Here is a 24,490-nt window from a genome sequence, read left to right on the forward strand (position 1 = left end):
GGAACTACATTTCCCATGATGCCCATGCACTCTGCAGTGTAGTTAATCTTTACGGGAAATGTAGTTCCAAAACATCTGGGGTGCCAAGGCTACCATCACTGGTCTAGGTGAATGAGTGCATAGGGGATTGATCAGCCATGACCCTACAAGCTGCAGCCTGGTCTAGGTGAATGAGTACATAGGCATAGGGGATTGATCAGCCATGACCCTACAAGCTGAAGCCACAACATGTGAGCCCGTCATTGAAAGTGTACAATGCCTTTTAAAAGTCCTCTTCTTCTTTAATGCAATTTGGATGAACAAACCTCTTGCAGTTGGTTGCAGAAAAAAGTGTAAATTTGCCCAGCTGGATCGCACTAAAAGCATGATGCTAGAACCCTTGCTTTTTATTAGCATTATATCAGCTATCGGCGAGGATCATAAAATCATAGCTTGTGTGACATAAAGCCAAAGAGGGAAACCATTGCAAACTTGTATAAAACATGCAAATTATGTACAGATTATTTTGTCAGATTGTAATACTTGAAGATTAAATCTTCCGAAGGCAAACAATAGTTTCTATTTTAAGATGTGTGGTATGGCGTTTCTTGATCATTTTAGTACCTGGCTTCTTTAAAATAGAGAGAACAAAGATAGTGAAACATACAGTTGTGTGAAGGAGAGCAGCAGGGACATAACTATCCCATAATCATCAGACGTCTTATTGGCCTTGGACATGAAATTCTACTGTTCAGTGGTTAGATCATTGACTGATAACTGCATAACAGTAGTAGATAAGACACCCAAGGTGTATGAAAGGTGAAAGGTAACAGAAGTTGGAATGATAGGAACAATTCTGTACTGGGATAAGTATAGTCTTTATCTTGTGATACATGGGCAATGATTTTGTTTTGCTCTTTTTTTGTAGGTGCACCAAAGTTAGGGTGTAATGGCTCAGTAAACTTTGTGAGGGGGAACACCTCAAACATCAGCTGGGACAGACAAGGCTCTCTTGAGGTGTAGTAACCAATTCTCCAGTGCATTTGAAAATCACTTTGCAACCAATTAGCCGCTTATAGTCCTCCTTTAGGTGAGGAAAAAAGGAATGAAGTGTTAATATTAAACCCTGGTGATGAAACCTCTTTACCTCTGCAGTGGGTCCACCTCCCCACCGTAAGGGTTAACTGCTTGTTTTTGCCCAGGAGTGATAAACATGGTGGTATACTTGCCTTTATTCATCTCGCCCCTGGCAGCTGCTGTCTGATGATCCAGAATGTCAGTGGGGTTTCTACTTCCTCCCAGGGGCGTAACTACAGGGGTTGCAGGGGTTGCAATTGCAACTGGGCCCCATGCTCCAGGGGGCCTGTGCGGCTCCCCTGTACACGTGGATGGGAAGAGGGGGGTGGGGACAGCATGTAGAGAAATCACTGTCCTCCTTTTTCTTCCTGTAGCTGCAGGAGGAGATTGGAGGAGATTGGTTCCTCTGTATGCTGCCCCCGCAACTCCTCCTATCCAGTTCACTTGTGTTCTGCTGTCTCTGGGCCCCCGTGTGCTCCCCTGGTCCCCCCCCTCCCCCACTGTGCTCCCTCCCCTCTCCTGCCGGCTGCTGCAGGGGATGTGTCACAATAGAGAACCAGGAAGGGGTCGGTAAATATGTAATTTACCAGCTCCTTCCTTTTCTGAATGGACAGTCATAGTCAGTGACATTGTAAAAAAAAATAAAATAAAATGCTAAAAAATAATACAATTAAAATATCAAAATATAAAAACTACTGACACCAGTGGGTGAACTTCCAGGATCGCAAAGGTCACACTTGCGACCGGGCCCTGGCATTTCACCACCGTGAGGAGGCCCTAAGATGGCAGGAAGGGGGCCCACTGCAGAACTTGTGAAAGGGTCCCGCAATGAGAGTAAAGGGCCCCAGGATCAGTGGGAAGAGCCCCAGGCTAGAAGGGAAGGGCCCTGGCCAGGGGTCCGGGGGGCCCTTCATGGTTTCTTGCACCGGGGCCCTGAAGGTTCTAGTTGCGCCTCTGCTTCCTCCTTTACAGTTTTTTATGACTACTTGTCCTGCATTGTATGGGTTGATGTCAGACAGCTGTAATCTACCAGGCAGTGAAGGGAGGAGGCTTTGGGGGACCTGTTTCCCCGTAATGGAGGAAACCTGCAAGGCCGAGGAGTAGGGTAGGTATAACTCCTTGATTACCATACCCTACCAAAGAAAGAAACTGTTGGTGTAAAGCCAATTTGTTTTATGATAGAGCATGTTTTTTTTTTTTTTTTTTTTTATGTAGGTTTGAGAGATTTCCCCCCCCCCCCCCTTTTTTTTTTTTTTTTTTTTTTGTCCCAGAGAAAAAATAATTGTGACAAATTTGAGAAATATGCCCTGCCAGACATTTTTCATAGAATAGGTGTCCCCACTGGAAGACTTCCTCTTTTGGTCTCCTCCTGTTTTGGGGATTTCCATCACCTTCTGCAACAGAAACAATGATCATCAGGGCAGATGGAGAAGGTGATTTTCACAGACACAATAAAACCAGACAGTGGCCAATGCTTTCCTACTATATCCAAAACTTTTTTTTTTTTTTTTTTGCTTGCTTGTGTCAAACATATGAGACGAATTTAGAAGATCTCATTACCTGATGTTCTTTTTGTCCATGCATGGACACAGGTACGCATTTAGAGTCAAATTGTTCCACAATCCAAATGTCAATGGTACATGCAACAATGTGAGTGTCTATGGACAAAGAGTGCCCGTACGTGAATGAGGTGTTGGTGTTGGAAGACTCGGCACAAATGGGACCTCTTCATTTTGTGTTGCTTTATTACCCCATAGCAGCGGATGTAAAGGCTGAATCAAACTTTTTTTGGGAGTCTGGTGGTTTTAAGTTCTTCTGTATGGGACTATTCAGTGGGAAGATCTAACTCTAACTTCCGCTGCCACTTAAAGCCAGAGTTTGGAATTTTCGAATGAAGAAGTTAGAACTTTTGCCAGGCTTTAATTACTGTTTGTGCCCCAGCTGGGGAGATTTCTATTCATTCCTTTCTGTAACACAAGGACACACAGCGTGTCACCACAACCAGAAACAAAGGGAAATATCTCCAAAAAGGGACATAAGCAATTAAAACTCAAGAGCTTAAAGCGGAGTTCCACCTGTTTTGGTGTTTATTAAAAGTCAGCAGCTACAAAAAGTGTAGCTGCTGACTTTTAATAGACACACTCACCTGTCCCACAGTCCAGCAATGGGCCTGGCGGGAGCCTCGGTTCTCTACCTCTTTTCCCCGCGGCGCCGGCATCTCTAGTGTGGGCGTCCGGCTGTGACTGCTTGCAGCTTCACAGCTGGGTGTGCACTGCGCATTTGCGAGTGGCGTTGCGTGTCCTGAGTGGACAGGCAATCTTCTGGGACCTCTGATGTGTCTCAGAAGATTGCAGAGAGGGAGAGGAGAACTTCCACTTGCATCACCTAGGTGGCCCGAGCGGTAGTGGGAGCGGGTACCTGTTAAATCTAGGTACCCCCCCCCCCCCCAAAAAAAAAATAACATGCCAAATGTGGCATGTCGGGGTCAGGAGGCCTTAAAGTGGACGTTCCACTTTTGGGTGGAATTTCGCTTTAACTCTTTGTTTTTATACCAGAGAGTTGTCTACTCAGTTCAAGTTTCTATACAGGCCCAGCAAAAAGTCAGATTAAAAATTATACAGATGGTTTTTCTGTGCCGGTTTGAATCAAGGCTCCTGTAGGACAGACGCACATCATTCAGCTCTTATGTGACATCTGTTGATTTGACATTTATGGGGACATGATTTTTATCATCAGTTGAATATTATTTTTGTTCCTCAATTCCTTGTGGGTTTTTTTTTTTTTTTTTGTCGGTTTGTGGAGTTTAACTTTTTTTTTTTTTTTTTTCTTCTTTTGGTTTTTATCCCTATCTATATAAGTCTGTCAACACAAGAAGCCGATCTGATTACTAAACTCAGGAAATGAGAACAATTATCTTTTCTTTAATATGTAAACAGATTGTGATGTAAGCGGCTTGCCGTGTTTTTTCGGTCTGTTTGCACATATGTTTTACCTGTGTTTTTCTGAGGTCTGCCGGGTGGGTGCCTTTTGTAAGTAGTACCTATGAATATATCCGACAAATATTTGCAGCAAAATATAATATCCAGTTTTTTTCATTGTAAAGTAAATTTGTCACAAATCTGGACAAATCAAACAGAACGTAAAATGAAAGACCTAAGGAGAAGGTTCATTTAGTGAACAAGGCTTGTCAGAATAATTGCGGGATCAGGATATGAAAGCGACCCTACCTCCTTATGTTTTACAATCCTTTCCTGTTGGTTACTGATCCTTTCTGTAACATTTAAATAAATAAAAAGGAGGCCCAGCACGTAGGAAAGTTTCCTTAAATTTTTGTACCATTCATCTTATGCTTGGTAGATTGTATCATGTATGGTTGTTGGCATTGTTAGGTATGTGCTTGTGATATCTTTGGAGAGCTAAGAAATTGTAAAAAGAGCAGTCTTTCCAAAAATGACCTTTTAATTATTGGTAGAGCCTAGGGTAGGGGTCTTCAAACTTTGGCCCTCCCAGTTTTTCAGGAACTACAATTCCCATCATGCCTAGTCATGTCTGTGAATGTCAGTTTTACAATGCCTTGTGGGATGTGTAGTTCCACAACAGCTGGAGGGCCGTAGTTTAAGTCCCGGTTCACACTTCTGTAATGCGGGAACTCTGTGAATCTACTTCGGGTTCCCGCATCGCATTCCCAGCACAGGCAGTTCACACTGCCATATGCAAATCGCTGGGGGTGTCAATTGAAAGTTAACGACACCCCCAGATCAGATCACATATCGCAGTGCGAACTGACATTCAGACATGAATTGGATCGCATAGGTGTGAACCACAATGCGATCCGATTCTGCTTCGGACCCAAAAAAGGGTCCTGTGCGTGTTTGTGCCGAATCAGATGCTAATTCAGCCATACTATCTGTATGGTTGAATCTGCATCGCACAGACATCGCATGTGCGTTTCAGAGCAGTGCGCTCCGAATCACATGCGATGTCTGCCATCGCAGATGTGTGAACCAAACCTAAGGATCCCTGGCCTAGCGGTCTGAATGGGCTGCTTACTACTCTTTTGTTTTGGGTGTTCGGCAGTGAGCTCTTCCTGCCATAATGCTCAACTCTTTTCTGACTGCTTGGAGTTTTGATTTTTGCAGCACCTTCTGCTACATTGTACCGTGCACAATATAATTAAAAAAAAAAACACACTGTGGCGAAAGGGAGTCCCTTTATAATGGCTACAGTGGGTATAAAACCCAGAAACTTAAGTGCAAAGATCTCAAGAATAAGAGATAGAACAAACTGTTGGTGCTTAAAGTGATATAAAGCTGTGTGTTTTTGTAATGTTTATTTTTTTGCTCTCCTGGCTCTTCCTCTTCTCACTATTGTGGCAAACCTGTGGGTGCGATCTCGACCTACGCTGCCTGGGTCTATAGACAGACAGCTAGGCTCAGCCCTGCCCCCCACTCCCTTGTCGCAGGATTTGACTGACAGCAGTGGAAGCCAATGGCTCCTGCTGCCCTCAGCAAAGCCTGTAAGAGTTGGGAGAAGAGAGAAATGCTACAGAAGGGCGCAGTGCTGGATCTAGATTGGGCTCTGCTAAGTATAAGGGAGCATCTGCAAAATCCTGATATAACTGACTTTTAGGGTGCGTTTACCCCAATGCGCTGCATTTAATTGAGAAAGTGAAGTACCTTTTTATTGCACTGTGCTGCAGCCTATAGATTACATTTTCAAATTTATTTCAGGTACTTGTATAGCGCTGTCAATTTACACAGCACTTTACATATATATTGTACGTTTCACATCAGTCCCTGCCCCCAAGGAGCTTACAATCTAAGGTCCCTCACTCACATTCATTCATACATACTAGCATACTAGGGCCAATTTAGACAGGATCCAATTAACCTACCAGCATGTCTTTGGAGTGTGGGAGGAAACTGGAGTACCCAGAGGAAAACCCAAGTGGGCACAGGGAGAACATGCAAACTCCAGACAGAAAACGCAGCTTTGTGATATCTCCATTAAAAAAAAAGTGCAATGTGCTGGGAATGGCGCATCGGCTCTCTTCTTCCTAGTATGCACCTATGGCTGTGCGTTTAGCGCAGCTGCTGGTGTGAATGAGCCCACATTTATACAATCTTGAATCATTATCTTGTAACAAAGTATTGAGATAAAAATCACGTCTGCATATTTATTACGCTGTCCTTTGAAAAGCTTTTACAACCTGCTTGGCTGGAAGTGACAGATGGATATTCTGTGGATGATGACTAAGCAATATTATGACATTACCTTGCGTTTTTTTCAAATAAGTTACAATTTATTTCTTTGCTGTGAATGTTTATGACCTGATTAGCACTGCATGCAAGGCTGCTTTCATCATCACTGACAGGAGAAGTGCTCTGACTATATAGCAGACCAAACGTGGGCTTTTGTTTGCAGATTGCATAAATGACAGCTGTAAACTGACTAGATGCCACCAGTTTTATATAGGCGGTTTAAAATATTTTTACAATTTACTCAAGATGATGTCTGCTTATATTTATATAGATGCACAGATTTTACTGTTGGAATGAGTTCTGAAAAAGGTTGCTTTAACAGCTCCATGACTTCATTCTCGAGCTGTGAAAGGCAATCTAAAAGAAATAGCCAGGGCTGTATATATCCTGATGGCACCGGTGGGCCAGTACGGGGGGGGGGGGGGGTTGCCCGCCCCAGTATGTACAAACTGTTATAACTCTTTCCTCATCTTGGTTCTCTTCTGGCTACCTCTGGACATTTGTGGCCAAATTCAATAAGTGTTGATGGGCGTTTGCATCAGGATTTGCTTCTTTCGCCATACAAGTCTATGGGAATACAAAAGCAGCACAGCAGTTTGATGCCGCTTAGGAGGTCCAATGCACCAATCACTGAACTGTTAATGATCTCCAAAGCAGCCCAGACTGCAAGTGAGTACCCATGGAAGCATCTTGCATTTGTCCATTGATGCAAACCAAAGACCCATTGACACAGCCCCTAAGCCAAGGATCTTCAAACTACGGCCCTCCAGCTGTTGCAGAACTGCATGTCCCATGAGGCATTGTGAAACTCTTGACGCTCAGGCATGATGGGAATTGTAGTTCCTGAACAACTAGAGGGCTATAGTTTGGAGACTCCTGCCCCAAGCCCTTGTTCACATTAAAGCGACTTGACTGGTCAAATCGCATGACAAGTCGCACCCTATTGTCATCAATGGCCATGTTCAAATCGGTGTGATGCAGACTTTGCAGTGCCACATCAATCTGAAAAAAGTAGTTCCTGCACTACTTTTTGGCCTTTTTTTTTTTTTTTTTTTTTTTTCGGTGCAACTTGCATGAAGCCACAAAGATGTCTTCAAAGTCTCACCTGAAGTCACACTGACATGCAGCCTTGTTATTGTGCGATTTTAGATGAAGTCACACCATTTCAAAGCCACATTCAATGTAAATGAGGGCTAACGGCTGTAAAAGGAAGGGGGTGCAGGTAATGTTGACTTGAGTCCAAAGACTTTTATAATTCAGGAAATGTGAAATCCTCGGTCCTTTCCCTTGTCTGATGGTTTGTATAGTCAAAAAGTTGCTCTCCATATAAAGCCAATTACATGGTACCACCAATCACATATTCTAATAGTATTTTTTCTTCTAAAATAATCACATAACACTTGGGACGTATACATGAAGACGTCAGTATTCAGATTTGCCCTAATGCAAGGAACATGTGTAAATACGTCTCTGACAATGACCACCAAGGGGTTTATTTACTAAAACTGGAGAGTGCAAAATCTGATGCAGCTGTGCATGGTAGTGAATCCACTTCTAACTTCAACTTTTTTATCGAGGGAACGATCCGCTGATCCCGGCTGAGCAGGTGGATGACAGCTCAGTCTCCGCACACAGAGCGGAGACGGAGGTGTCAGATCTCCGCTGTCCCCTATGGGGGAATCGGATGAGAACAGACCGCCTGTCCGTTCTCATCCGATCCACCAGACGGATGGAAAATAGGGTTTCCATCCGTCCGGATTTGACGGACAGGATCGGATCGGATGTCAGCGGACATGTCTCTGCTGACATCCGCTGCCCCATAGAGATGCATGGGGCATATGCTCAGATCCGTCTGAAAAACTGACAGGCAGACCTGAACGGTCCGCATGTGTGAAAGGGGCCTTAAGCTTTGACAATAAACCTGGAAGCTAAATGGTTTCTATGCAGAGCTGCACCAGGTTTTGCACTCTCCAGTTTTAGTAAATCAACCCCAAATTGTGTATTTCTTAAATTTTTATTTTAGTATTTTTTTTTTATAGCCAAAATGTATTTATTGGGGCCAGTTTAGTAATTTCTAGTCTTACAATTGCTTTGGTCAATAGTTTGAGATGGACTGCCATGCTAAAATTCATTTCTGCAAAAGCTTTTACAAAATATGTGCAATTGTCACTAAGCATCCCTCCCTCTCGTTTCCACAAAGCTGAAATTTAGTCTTGTAGCCATGTCCTCCATAGTGTCCTTTTATTGGGAGAAAGATTAATCACTCGTCAATCTTTTCTTCATAGGATTTCTTTTTTTTTTTTTTTTTTCTCCTGTGAGAATATTCTAACATTGATCTCTTGCCAACTCCCCAACTATGTCCCACAGTGTCATGAAGCAGGTATTTCTTTTCACTTGGAGATTTTTAGAATCTCTGAGATTAAAAATCGCTAGTGTAGCCCTTGCTTAGATATGTGCATACGACCCTTGGTAAACCAGGCTGACATACAATACTGGGCGCAGCTGTTGCTATATCGTGTCCAGAGGTTTGTACTACTAATCCGGTGTTTGTGATGCCATCACCAGGGGCTTTGAAGGCTTTTGAGAATGTATTATACATCTAATTACTTTTATTGGCAGTATTAAAGGTTGGCGCCTAATGTGTCAAAATGATCAGAATCCCCTGTAGTCTGAAAGCCAGCAGTTGTGACAGTGCTGCAATGGAAAAGCACCACGTACTTGAAAATAGAACTAGAATAGATTTCTAAATAGATGGTCTATAATGGTTTCCTGTGGCTTTTTTTTTTTTATTATTATTTATTTATTTATTTATTTTTGAGTTTGGATGAAGTAGTTTATTTTTACGGGCAACACAGAGCTAGTATGTTGGTGAGGAAATTTGTAGAGAAAACAGAAGTCCGGATATTCCTACTTCTTCTTCTGGGTCCGTGACTTTAATGTATAGAGGCAGCCAGATAATAATCGCAGCAGTTTTCTTAATGAGTGTGTATGTAGTTTTTTTTTGGAAATCTGTAAGACTTAAGGCCCGTGCACACGATACGAAAATCTGAAGGGAAATTTTTCGTCCGAACGATCTGCCGATTTTCGGATTGTTAGTATGGTGCTTTTGACAGCCGATTTATGGATTTTCGGACGACAAAAACTGCATGTGCAGGCTATAAAAGGTTTATCGTATGTCAACACAACGTCCGATTTTCGTTTTATTAGTACAGTTTTTGTCTGAAAAAAATCGTAAGAGCAAGACTAGGCATGCTCAGAAACGAAAGAACACATAAAAAACAATTCAACACATGACATCACTTCTGAAGTAGAATTCTGTTGTACGGGAATTTTCGTATGAAAGTAACCTCTTCACTTTCGACATGAGACTAGCATGCCACAAAAAACGGACGACAGATCGTTTGATAATCTGATCATGTGTACGGGCTTTAGACTGCCTCATTAAAGTGTCTTAAATGTTTTAAGTGGGAAAAAAATAATCCATATTTTTGTTTTAAATTGAAGTACTTCCCTTACTCCCGGTTTCTTTGACAGTGGACACAGAGTTGGTAGATGCCCCCACTGGGGACGTATATACAACAATACTTTGAGGCAGACTCACGATGGGGGTGTATGAGCTTTTTTTAATAATGAAAATGTCCTTTGCACTGATAACTCCTTTTCCTTCTTCTTCTTTTTTTTTTTTCCTTCCCCCCCCCCCCCCCTCCTCTATTGATTTATCCCCTATCTTCTTCTTCCTCTCCACTACTACTTTCTCTCTGTCTCTCTGTCTCTCTCTCTGTCTCTCTGTCTCTCTCTCTGTCTCTCTGTCTCTCTCTCTGTCTCTGTGTCTCTGTCTCTGTCTCTCTCTCTGTCTCTGTCTCTCTCTCTCTGTCTCTCTGTCTGTCTCTCTCCTCTCCTCCTGCAGACCCTGTGAAGGTGATCTGTGAATTTAAAGCTATAGTAGGTTATACACCACTAAATTGAGTGGACTTACTGGAATAGCATGAAGTTAAAAGTAACATAATAGATATGCAGTTTTCATTTAAATAGTATTAAATGTAAATTGTAAAAGATCTTGGATGGTTGTACAGTAGAAACGCTGACTACAGCTCTCCTCCCTGGCTTATAGTTCAGCTGCCGAATTTGCATCCAGGAATCATCGATCACTTTACTGCTGCATGCTGATGTGTAGATTGGAATTGAACTCATTAATGCAGACTCTTCAGATGTAAATGGCTTTCCAATATGCATTAATTAGCACTTTTGGCCCCAATATTGGAAAGAGGACAAACGCTGCATCTGAACATCAAACACAAAGTCACAAATTTTTAACTTTTCTCCGAGAGCTGGTAAAAGGGAAGCCTAATCCACATGGGTTCATCTAGAGATGTCTATACTTGATTAGCTGAAAGAATGGACCTCACCTGCTTGGGCGGTTTCTTTTTCTGAGGTTTAGGTGACCTGCTCTGTGTTACACTATGGTATGATTGGTACTTGTAATACGATTTAGGATGATTTCAGTAGTCAGTGGGCCATCAAGGCTCTTTGTATCCACAGATCACCTGAGCAAATTGGTAAAATTTACAACGTTCAACAAATATGTTACAGGAAAAAACAATGCCATAAACATGAGCTTGTGCATCAGAATGTTGTGACGACTTGAGTATAGTGTGTAAAGTTGAGTGAGGAAATCCCTGAAGAATTGATCTAGGATATCTTTGCTCTGAAAATCAATAGTGGATCAAAGTTTACTTCAATAGTGGATCAAAGTTTACTTATCTTGATCAAGGATAGTCTGTATTAGACCTATAATAAAATTGTTCAAATATATAGATATATCTCAAAAGTTATTTTTAATAGAGAATGTATTAAAACCTATCAATTCTTTCTTTCTTTTTTTTTTTTTTTTCCTATTTTTCTTTTTGGGAATAATTTTTCATCCATTCCTGTTGTGGAGGTGCAAGTGTGAGGACATCTCTTCAGCTTGAGGGAAGACTCTTTCCAAGGCAGCTGTTGTCAGAACAAGGATTCACATAGGAAGATTTAGGAAGATTTAGATGTTAGGTGACAACTGTAAAAATTTTGGATCTCCTATTTAGTTTGTGTTTTGGTGACTATAGTCCCTGAGACAAACGGAGGACAATTCTCCCTACTGCTGACACCACAATAAAACCTAAAGAGGTTTAATCCTTCTATACTTTATTCAAAACTGAAGATGAAAGTTTTTTACTTTACGTACACTTTAGTAGAAAATGTCATTCTTGGTGACAGATTAAATCCCTATTACAGGCTACTGGTAAATTTACTTATGTAGTGGGGTTTCCTCCTGCACTGCATAGGTTAAATGCTGGTTTAGCTAGGGTGGAAAGGAATAATTGGTACTACCTACTTTTTAATTACTCATTTTCGCAGGCTTAGTGTCTGTGTGACCAGTCCCCTCTTGCTGCTTCACTTTTCTGCCTAGCCAATTGCAGCTTTATGACTTTAAAATATACAATGCAGGACCAGCAGTCCTACAATGTACAGGAAGAGATTGAGGGGCTGCCCACATTCTGGAGCCCCAGACAGAGTAGAAGATGTGGGGGAACAAGGAAAAATGTATAGCCCAAAACCTATGTTTTAACTTGAAAATTAGGGTGATCGTCTTATACGCCGGAAAATACGGTAAGTATTTATAATAATGGAGGTTTGGGGAGGGATCCCACTGTATAGGTAAGTTTTAACAACACCCTGGAGTTGAGCTTTTAAATAGTGATATAAGTTGGGGGTTTTTGCTGCTACTTCATACTTTGCAGGTTTACGATTCTTCTTGACTGTCAGATTTCTTTTTATTTTTTGTGGTTTTTTGTATTCCTGCTAGGTAAATTCACACTGCATTTGTCCTGTTGACCAATGACCGTGGTATGGAAAGTGGTGGGAAACCAAACATTTTTTAGGTGCTCTTCAAAATATGAATAGAGGGGACATTTATCACTTGTCGCAATGATAAATGTCTGACGTGGATTTCCCTCTTCTTTGGAGTGATTTCCTATCACTTCTTCCCTATGTCAAAGGGACAGGACATGTAAGGGGAAATTACCAGTTTAAAAAAAATAATTTTGGCTTTAGATATACCTTCAAAGTGGTTGTGCTCTTCCTTATTTTTTATTTTTTTGTTTTCTCTCTCAAAAAAAAAAAAAAAAAGGTGCTTTACTTGCCTACTCTGTGCACAGGTATTGCACAGATCGGTCCTTTCCTGTGGGTGGGCAGTCAGCAGGTGGTGTGCTGAGGCGATATCCATGTGGGCGCACTCCTAAACTGGGCCGTATGCATCCAAAGCCACACAATGTGGCTCAGCCGCCACCCTGCCCCCCCCCCCCCCACTGCCTCCTCACAGGATTTGACTAACAGCAGCAAGAGCCAGGTAATTGGTTAGCGATGGAAAGGGGAGAAAATTGTGGAGGTTTTTTTTTTTTTTTTAAACCTTAATGAATAGGTAAAGAACCACTTTCAGACTTTAGTATACAGTAAACCCCCCTCCATTGCGGGGGTTAAGTTCCGGACCCAGCCGCGAAAAGTGAAAATCCGCAAAATAGAAAAACCCTATTAAAATGCATTGTAGGTATTTTTTTTTTACTGTCACTGTACGTGTAAAAGCATTTTAAGGTCTTTAAACACACTTTTAAAACAATAGAAACTCATTTAAGCACATAAAAGATACTGAGAGACATAGCAAGAGCTATGGAAAACACAAAAATATTTCATTTTTAATGATTTATATAGTAAAATGACATTACAAAAAAAAAAACCGCAATATACCGGGACCGCAAAAACTGAACCGCGATGTAGCGGGGGTTTACTGTATTCAGATTCTTTGCTTTTTAATCCACTTTTTTTTTTTTTTTTTTTTTTTTATATTGATTGAAGTTTATTTTTTCTTTTGTTCATGATATAGAGGAGTCCTACCGTTTTTAAAAAATATGAACTTTACCCACATTACTATAGATTCACTCTAACAAAACTAGAACAAATAATTTTTTTTTCTATGTAGATAAAAATCATTATTTAGCTAATGTCGCTAAATGCAGACCTACATTTTCTTTTTTATTTTAAAAACTGTAATTTTATGATGACAATTTTGACTAGCTGTCATAGTAATCGCCTGATCAGGGGCTACACTGCTTGTGCCCTACCAATACTGTAGGACCACAACTGTGCACAAAGGTGCATGCCTGGGAGGGCCAAAAGTGAAGTGACATAGTGTGCAATCGGCTCATACAGCCAATCAGAATAGTGTTTACTGTAGACAGATCAGTGAACAATTCATTAGGATTAGCTGCTATGGGTTACTGCAGTTTGCCCATTTAATTTTATCCTATTGGTTTATCTTGTGGTTGTATAGTTGTGTTGTCGGCTGTGGCTTTTTAGCAGGTCAGATATAGTTTGGAGGAGGTTCAAAAGAAAACTGAAAATGACATGCAGTGTTACCTAAGGATAACATATTGAAGATATCTGCATGAGCGAGCCATGCTTAGCAGCAATGCATTCTACTCTATGCCTTTCTCCGTATGGATTCCATTATTTGAGAGACATTTGGAGAGCAGTGTGTGGTCCGCAGGCAGCACGAATTGAGGAACAAAAGGACAACAGGAGGCAATAGAAAGGCCAGAAAATCGGTTACCTGTTAGACTGTGTAAAATATACAGATAAGTTTGTATGCAGTGTGCTATGATTTATCATCTCAAAGCTTATCATTGCTTATTTAAGTTGTTTTAGTATAGTATTAAAGTTTTGAATGCATTTTGGCTGTCTTGAGGGAAATATTTTTAAATTATCAATGTGTTTCTAATTTTTTTTTTCCCACATTTATCTGTAGTTTTGAAAGTACGCATTTTCGTATGTTTGTTTGTTTTTTAGATTTTTTTTATTTATTACATTTATTATGCACACAGGGTTTATATATGAAAGCACAGCAATTAAACACCTAATGCATTAAAAAAATAAGCATCTGGTTACTGTCACATTGGCCATCACCCCTACCTATTATATGTATTCACAAATTATAGCAATAGTCTATTCTCTATATTCCTTCAGTGAACACTTCGACATAATCATTTTTTAACTGGCTAACCTACTGTAATTTTTTTTCACCTTTTTTTTATGAGCATGTTAGTTTCCTTTGAATAAATGAACTAAAAGTACAATCTGCTACTCCGGTAGATGGCTTGTAGTTCTCAATGAACTGCCAGGGCGCTGGTGATCACTCTCGTAGTTCTTGATTCTTTTTGTTCAGTAACTGTCCACCAATAATGTGATATATATATATATATATATATATATATATATATATATATATATATATATATATATATATATATATATATATATATATAATTAGTGTGTGTGTGTGTGTGTATATTATATAATAAAATGTGTGTTTGCGCACACCCAAACCTATACTATGGCTTTGTAAGATTGCGACAGATAGGGAAACGTGAGAAAAGAAGGGAGACCTAGAAAATTGGTATTTTCCCAAGGATAATCCTACGTATTTATCGAACGATACCTTGTCATTATTATTCCATCAATATAAACTGTCGATGGCCTTTCACTCATTATAGGGCAAAGGGTGAAGCGCAATAGATCATAACCACCAATAAAAAATCAACTTTGCTCCTTCAGAAAAAAAAATATTTTTTTCCAACAAAAGTGTTTTTGTTGTATCTGTTTAAAATGGGCAAATAAAAAAATCCTGTTGCTCATACAAAAAAACAGCCTCTTCCAAGTACTGAGCCTTTGCCACCTTGAAATCCCATGCAGGGTTATTGACTCTGCCCAGTTCTGTTATGTAGGTATAGAGGTGAAGAGGGGGATGTGTTGTTTTGTCCTATCTAAGGGTGACCACGCTGTTCCTCCATAGATATAGTAGTGTTAGTGAGTGTTGTCACCTTACCACAAAACTGTGTATGTGGCCAAGTGAAAATAAAGGACAAAAAGCCTAGAAAAAAGAGACCCAATGAAGCCACCACATCTAAGCACTAAGACATTACATTATACAATATATATCCCAGATAATGTTATTACTTAAAAGATGAATGGAATCCATTTTTCTAAAGTGATAAAATAAGTGAATGAGATTTTGTTGTTTGTTTTTAATTTATAAGAAGAAAAAAAAAACCCCTCCTTTTTTGTGCTTTTTAGCCATGCTGTGGTAAACAAGTGCAGCGTACACCCTGAATAATGCATGCACCAGTTTCAGGAATGCATCCCTTCGTTTCATATGTGCATTTTTCTGAGCGGCACGTGTTGTTCTCGGGGGATTTTTACCCATGCTTTATTAGATTTACACGGCACATGGCTGGTATTGATTAGTGCATAGTCTATTTTGTAAGAGATTCAAAATTAATTGTGTAAAAATCCATGTAAGTGCTTTTTTATGAGGCTCGGGAGACGGCGGACCCTGTAATATTGGAGTGAGGGTTTTTCTTGTAATACATGAATGTGAGCTGCAGCTATTGCTGCACAAACTGGCTGGTTCTTAAATCAGGGAGTAGACCTTGATAAAGGCTCAAAATGTTGCCCCCCCCCCCCCCCACAACATTTTGACTAAGTTAAGATAAAAGCTGATTGGATGCTGTGGGTTGTAATGCCTATAAAGAGCCTGATTAAAATTTGAGAGATGCCGAATATCAAAAGTTTTGGTATTGAAAGAAACTCTGCCCCAGTGCTTGAAACATTTGAAACCGTCATTACTGTTCTCCACCTCCTCTCCTATCCCAGCAGACAATGAAAATGCTCCCATTGTGAGCTTGTTGTGAAAATATTGGAGCGTATACCGATGATCAGCAGACTCCTTATTTGACAGAAGGATTGCAGGTGATAAAAATAACATTTTCAGTGAGGGAAAAAAAAAATAATATAAATTTTTTATATATATATATATATATATATATATATATATATATATATATATATATATATATATATATATATATTCACTGAATAGGGGTTTCAGATGTTATCAGTGGTTCTTGTCACTTATCCAGTTTCCTCTTGGTAATTTTCACTATTTGCAAATTGATTTTGGGTGATCTAACCCCCTCTCCCCCCCCCAACCCCAGAGGCCAGTTTTGTGGGCCATGCCTGTAACATGGCAGTTGTGACACTCTACTAATGTCAAGAGTTATACTTTTTTTTTTTTTCCTGCCATATATCTGTTTTGGCCAGTAGGTGCTCCAACCATAGCCAAGGGCCAGTACAAACTGCAAGAGTGTTGATAGTGAGGTGGGCAAGCTCATGACGCTATGCGGGAGGGTTACTAATGGTGGAGTGGGTAAATTCTGGTGCGGTTTTGCACTGAAACCAATCAACTTCCAGGTTGTTTTGTCAAAGTTTAATTGAACAAGCTGAAGTTAGAAGTGATTGGCTATCATGCACAGCTGCACCAGATTCGGCGTTCTCCAGTTTTAGTAAATTCCCCACCTATCAGTGAAATTTTGCTCTACACATTGACCTAGGATTTAGGGGCCCCTGGCATTGAAGGGGGCTGCATTCTACTGCTACAGTCTTCTCAGTCCCCTAATGATGCAAGTAGGTTTACTTATTATTTTTTATTACAGGTATTTATATAGTGCCAAAATGTATGCAGCACATTGGGCACTGTACATTCACATGAATCCCTGCTCTCAAGAAGCTTACAATTGAAGGGCCACATTTTGCGTGCGCACACACAAGCATGCACACCAGTTATCCTATCAGCATCAGGGTGGGAGGAAAAGCAGGCAAGCACATGGAGAACATGCAAATGTCCTGACAAGCATTTTGAACCACTGTGCTGTTTACTAAAAATATATACATTATAATGTGGTTGTTATATATATATATATATATATATATATATATATATATATATATATATATATATATATATATATATATATATAAATACATACTAAAAAAGGAACTGGTGAATGGCTGAACTGAAGGGTCTGCTTCATTAAGCCATATCTTAAGATTTAGGCTATTCCTTTTTAAATGTGAAGTCTGCAAGTGAATGTGTATCAATATTTTGCCACGTGGTGACGTTGAGGTGCTAGACCCTTGCAGTACCGGAAAGCCTTGACACAAGATCCAGGCATTGCTGATGAGATGAATATGAAGCCTGTGTGCAAGGAGCCGGAATCAGAGTAAGCCCTTCAGATGTGTCTTCAGCGCTTAGATAAAATGTGCAAAGCACATGAATCATTTATGAGACAACAGGAACGAAAGGTGAAGTGTTGACAACAAAGGATTCTGAAGTGTTTCGTAGTCTGGTTGAAAACTGAAAATTGCTTTTGGCAAATAGGGTCAAGTTGTGCCAGTGTGATAGCCACACGTCTCCTTTGTACACATACCTATTGTGGGCCAATTGTGCATTTTGCTTGTACGTGTGTCGGCCATTGTAGAATAATATTAGATTAATGCTAGCTGCAGGCTATTCTATTGGGTAGAAGAGGAATGTTTGTTTCTGGAGTCTGTAAAATGTAGCACTTTGAGGTTGATTTACTAAAAGCATATATATATTGTGCATCGCAAATGCAGTTGCTCCAGATCTGAGGGGAAGCTCTGCTGATTTCGATCATCTAATCCTGTGCACGCAAAAAATTATCACTTTTTTTTTTTTTTTATTTACCTTGCATGTTCCCCTCGGATCTAGAGCAACTGCACTTGTAGTGCAAAGACTATTTGCCTTTAGTAAATCAACCGCAATGTCTCTACACCTACATACCCTGACCGGCTTGGAGAAGTGAAATTCACATGGCCAAAGAAAGCACAATGCAGCAACTTAAGCATCCTCTTGTGTAAATGAAACCTATATAATTTTAATTATTTTCTCTGCCAAAAGCCCATACGATCTGTATTACTTCATATAGTAGTATTGATAATGTCAATGATTTACTGGTTGAAAAATGTGCATTTGTGGAAGTAATTGTAACTTTGGCAGTAATATAAATAGAGTGAAATGTTAATGAGAACTGGATTTCCTATATAGAATGCAATATCCATATATTTTGTGAACAAAAGTGAATGGGACTAAATTTAAAGAGTAAAGCCCCGTACACACGTACCGATCGTTGGCTGACCAATCGGCCGTCTTTTGTCCAGGGCTGTCGTGTCTGTTGAAAACTGCAAAAGACTGCACACGAATTTTGTCGGCCAACAACAGCCGACTGCAGAAGTGATGTCATGTGATGGTTAACTTTCCGTGTGTTTTTTCTTCTCTGAGCATGCCCAGTCTTGCAGATCTACTGTCTGTCGGCCGAATTCTGTACTGACTGGCGAACAATCGGCCGTTCTGGTGTTGGCCAACAAAAATTTTAATGCTTGCACGACAGATTCTTTTCGGCCGAAAGTGCGCTGTCGGAAGCATCATACTAACAAGCCGACAATCGGCCGAACATTTTCGGCCGACAATCTGTACGTGTGTACGGGGCTTTACTCCACTTTTTTGTTGAGGAAAACACCATTCACCTCTGGGTGATCTATGTACATTCAAGGATTTTAACAAACTTTGTTGCAGATTCTGTCTGTGTCTCTCTGTGCCCATGTGCAAAATGACTGTGAATGGGAGTTTTTTTTTTTTTTGTTTTTCCCATTGGTGATGAGCTGTTGGCTTTAATGAAGAAAGTATCAAGGTCTGAATCCCTTCAGACATGATTGATCCTTTGTGTCTCACCAAAACTGAAATTTGTGCAGACTTCTGCGAAAATCGTTGAACCAGTCGCAAAGCAGGAAGTTAAATTCCTGGGGATGTTCTTTACACCAACTGTATGCAGAATTCCTTCAGGTTGTCATATTGTATTGAATTTTACATAAACTTGCAGTACTACAGGTTGAAAAGGACAGATAAAGTTTAATAATGTTGTATTACAATATGGCTGGTCTCAAGTGTGTGTATATGTGTGTGTGTGTATGTGTATGTATATATATATGTGTGTGTGTGTGTGTGTGTGTGTGTGTATGTATGTATATGTATATGTGTATGTATATATATATATATATATATATATATATATATATATATATATATATATATATATATATATATATATATATATATATATATATATATATATATATATATATATATATATATATAATCATAATAATTTTTTTTATTTTTTATTACAATTCTATTTTTCCCAAGAAAATGGTGCTAGCCTTTTAAGCAAATTTGTGAACAAATGTGGATGGCGGATGTGTTTTTATTAATGTAGCAACATCTTGTATGCATTTGGCTGTGGAGAAGTGGATCAGTCATTTTGCCACGTTATAAACATGTCCAATAGTTTTCAAATTGCTTGTAAACCTGTCTTAGCATCTTGTTTTGAGATTTTGTTTTGTGAGATTTAGATAGTATAAAATGGAACCAGACATGATCCCTACTCTAACTTATTCAAGTCCTGAAACTTTTGTGTAATAGGTGTGTGTATGATAAATTGTTTTATCTTCATTAATCCTTATCTAATTGACTAAAAAAAAAAAAAAAAAAAAAAAACCTTACTTCAGCCGACCATAGATGGAGCCCTCTGATTTTCTTTCCTGCAACCACGGGTTGCAGGAAAAAAATCACTCAGTTCCCACATCAACACAGACAGTGCTGATGGGGGAATCCCTCCCACAGAGCTATTGTGTTGTCCAGGCGGAGAACACAATCCCTGAACACAGTAAAAGCCGCTAGCAAAAAACATACGTAAAGTCCTACAGGCTGGTTGTACCCAAGTTAATTAAATCAACATTTTTGGTACTTTCAGCCTGCCCATACATGGTTCAAATCTCGGCTGGTCTACGGCTGGCTTTATATTATTCGTATAGGGCCATTTTAACGGGGGTTCCGCCCATGCGGTTTCAGGACAGCGTTCCCTATGGGTTCCATATAGAGTCCCTTCTTTGGGTGAAGAAAACTGATATGCCTTAAGAGAACTATGTGACCATTGAGATTCTCCTTTTTTATGGAGTTTCTTTAGGGGGGAGAAATCAGTAGTGAATGTCTGAGGAAATGGCTTCATTTTCCTGCTTTGCAATTTTTTCTTTCTTGCAATTTTAGTTTTTATTTTTTTTTTTAATATAAAAGGTGTGACCATCCCATCAGGACGTTTTATTTGTTTGGGGAGTTCTCTTGATGGTAGAATCTGTGCATCCTAAAGAGAGACACCCGTGAGTTTCAGACTCCATTAGAAGTGCTAGTTTATCTGGTTCTGCCAGGCTGGTTGCTACCCTGTGTTCTGGAAGGAGCAGTGGTGTGGTTACTTACATTTTAATCTCGCTGGTTCTATTTTATGGGATTTGGGACTTTAGGTACCTTTTTTTTTTTTTTTTTTTTTTTTGGTAACTTGGGAGCCCAAACAAGATTATTGCTAGGTCGCTATAAGGTCTTTGGGTCAGAGCTCAACCTGTGAGAATTGGCAAACCCTGTATTTATGTGGCAAATCTCTGACTGTGTCCTGAAGGTCAGGTGTTCTGTGCACGGAGTGGTTAACTGCTAAGTGGAAAATAATCCTGTGTTACATCCAGTTCAACTTTTAGGCTATATTGCGTGGCCAGTTTGGATGCAGATAATGCTTGATGGAGTTCTGTTTTGGTTATATTTGGAACAAATCTCATGACTTGAAACTGGATATGGGGTTGTAGGGCTTTTAATTCAGAGACACCCAAACAGGTGAAAATCATTAGTTATAAACCTTGAGGCCCCTTTCACACATGCTGTCCGTTTGTCCGTTTTTCATCCATCCGTTGACGGATGAAAAACGGACATCAATGCATCTCTATGTAAAAACGGATGACAACTGATGATCATCAGTTAACATCTGTTTTCATCCGCTTCTGTCAATGTCCGTTTTTTTGAACGGATGAATGCCCTATTTTTCATCCGTCAAAAAAACTGATCGGACGAAAAACTGATGTCAACTGATGACAACGGATGAAAAACTGATGTCAACTGATGACAACGGATGAAAAACTGATGTCAACTGATGACAACGGATGAAAAACTGATGTCAACTGATGACAACGGATGAAAAACTGATGTCAACTGATGACAACGGATGAAAAACTGATGTCAACGGATGAAAAACTGATGTCAACTGATGACAACGGATGAAAAACGGATGAAAAACGGATAACAACTGACGAAAAACGGATGACAACTGACGAAAAACGGAAGAAAAAACGGATGAAAAACTGATACATTTGACGTGACTGAACTGATGAACTGAACGGACTGTATGTGTGAAAGGGGCCTTAGTCATTAGTTATAAACCAATTTTGTCAGTCTTCTCTTCCAGACAAAAACACGCTTGGCTTTCAGGCTAGCTGAAATGGCATTGATTCACCTGTGGTTTCATTGCAATTGAAAGGCACACTGGGATTTATTCTACACCACCTAACTGCTGGTGGTTTAAAATAAAGACAATTAAAAAAAAAAAAAAAAAATTGCTTGCAGGTTGCACTGTAACTTGTAGTACCACTGCCTTTAGACACAGATTGCCTGCCTCGGATCTGCAGGAAGCTGTGTTTCTAGACATGAAAACCACTCAGCCGTATTAATGCATTATGTGCTAATTCCCAGGGATTAAAAATAGAAGCCTTTTTACTGCACAGTCACAACATGATGTAAGGAGGGATTTCTGGGATGGGTGCAGTGTGCCATTGGTTTTATTGCTGTGACACTCTCCTGCTATCTGCAATGCATCATTCTGATCGACTCTTGGGGGAAGATTAACTCCTCCGTGCATCTGAATGCAAAGCTCAGAAACTTGGAGCACACAAAGTCTGGATACATTTTCACAAGGCAAATGATATGTTGAAATTGATAACTGAGTGTTGCTTGGCGATTTGAAATATTACTAAAAAATATTCCAAATCTCTTCCCAGGACACAAACTCATCTGCATTACTTTTGTTCTACATAATTTTTGTGCATATGGTTGAGCACCATTGCCTTTTTATAAAAGGAGGGGGTCAAAGGAGTCACAAAGAGTATTTGTCTGCACCCACGCAGACAGATGGCTTCTAATACACTGGCAATTATTGGTTGTGCTTAAATGGGGATCATAGCTCGCATCATTTTTTGCAACACACTGCACTACAATGCTCAGTTCGTTTACACTTCTGCATTGAGGTGTGTTGGGGTCAAAGTAAAGTCGTGGAGCTTTGTATTGTGCCATGTGCAGTGCATAAAAGTTAAGTCAGCCCTAAAGTGACTCTAGACAATATCCTTATTCTTAAAAAAAACCCAATGCACATCCACCGCTTAATGGCCCTGTAATGTTTTTCACGAAACTGCTTCTTACTGTGTTTTTCTGCCACTTTGCAATGCCCTCTGTGATCTCCCAAACCGCTCATTTTCACCACACTTCAGTTTGGAACCAGCCATGCACATTTGGTTGCGGTCAGTCTTAAGTTGCCTTAAGTTTCTTGAATGCTAGGTCTACTGAAGTCTAGTAAAGAATGCTGCATCTCTGCAACAGCTGAAAATCGTCAGGTTTTTCATACTTGTTCTAACCCTACACGTGGCTTCACTTTTTCTCCTAAAAATGAAGGCAAAGGTTGGGATAAAGTTTAACCAACACTATGGTGTGTGGAGTCTTCATCCTGGTATTTGAAAGAAATTGGGTAGAACCTTTACAAAAATGCCTGACATGCTTGAGTGGTTTGAGGAAACAGTTTTATGACAACAATGATGGAGCTGAGAATAAGGGAGGGAGAGGCTTAGGGCCTTAGGCAGAGGGTAACAATGAATGATGAGGGAAGTGGCCAGGCAGACAAGTCTTTGTGGACCACTAGACATTCATTAAAAATTTCTATTACCAAATCAATATTCTTTGTAACATTCAAAGATAAATGTATTCTAAATAATTGGTATATTGGAAAGTGAGAATTCCTTTAGGCTGGGTTCACATATATGCAAATTGGTATACGTTTTTGTATCGCATGTGAATGTGACCGGTTCACACATGCCTGGGGCGGCCGTGGTGCGGCGTTAGAAATGGTCCTGTGCGTTTTTGGGTCCGGTTCAGGTTGTGAATTCAGTCACAAATGTTGCACCTGAACTGGTGAATCGAAACGTACTGGAAACCGCAGCCGCACATATGTGAACGCGGCCTAAAGTGGTACTTTTTTTTTTTTTTTTTTTTTTTTGCAAGACTTCCTTTTTAAGGATTTTTTTTTTTTTTGTTTTCATGGGGCGATATTTATTTTGATATTGATATAGATTTCCTATAGTAAAACACCTGCCCCCACTTTGCTTCTAGTACATTTTGGCAGGTTATCCCGGATTTAAAGAGTAATTCCACTTTTGGTGAGAAACATTCCCCTGTGGTATCAATATATATTGCAAGCATTTTTACAAACCTTTTTTCAGAATCCCACTTATTAATCTGAAAAAATAGCTGTCTGTGTCCATGTATAAATGAATGTAAATGGGAGTGATTTTATAATTGTCGGTTAGCTGTTGCACTTGCAGGGTTCTAGTTAGAAAAACTGCAGGGTCTGCGTCCTTTCAGACATGATTTCAATTTGGGGCATCTCACCAAAAATTACACTTTTTTTTTTTTTTTTGTTGCATGGGAGTCCCAAAATCTGACTTGTATCTTAGTGCAAACTCCAACTTGCCATATTGCATTGCATTTTACTGGAAATGACAATGCTGCGGATTTTAAAAGGGTAGCGGTTAGGGTAGGGTTACCCTTTAAAATGTCCTCTGCTGCTGGACAATTTTTTAAACTGCTGTATCCTTTTGATGAGCTTGATACATTGGTCAGTGGCAGGACAGTTTTTTCCATTAAACAATGACAGCCACAGCAAATGACTGGTTAATTTCTATCTGCCAGTCAAAGTTGGCCCATTTACTGTTTGATAAAAAACTGTGTCACTGCTGAACCTGACATAAGCCCTTTTTCAAAGGGGGAGCGGGTACCTGTTTTTGACCACAGCAAGGTCTCCCAGAAGTTTGGCCCCCCTCCTCCATCCACCGCTACCAGGCCATTCAGAAAGTGCAGTAGGGAACCAGCTGTGAAGCTGCAAGGCTTCACTGCCGGTTTCCCTTACGAGGAATGGTGGCGGCAGAAGCGAGAGCCCAAAAATCAGCTGGGGTGCCGACATCATGGGATTCCTGGACAGGTAAGTGTCCTAATATTAAAGGTCAGCAGCTACAGTACATGTGTGTGGTGTTTT

General features: G+C 40.0%; 1 protein-coding gene across 1 annotated transcript in view; it reads left to right on the forward strand.

Annotated features, from left to right (window-relative positions):
* FGF9 (fibroblast growth factor 9) overlaps window positions 1-24,490 on the forward strand; it is a 78,301-nt gene that overhangs the window by 35,231 nt on the left and 18,580 nt on the right.

The sequence above is a fragment of the Pelophylax lessonae genome, assembly GCF_965119305.1.
Source record: "Pelophylax lessonae genome assembly, chromosome: 2".
In the NCBI taxonomy this organism is placed as follows: Eukaryota; Metazoa; Chordata; class Amphibia; order Anura; family Ranidae; genus Pelophylax; species Pelophylax lessonae.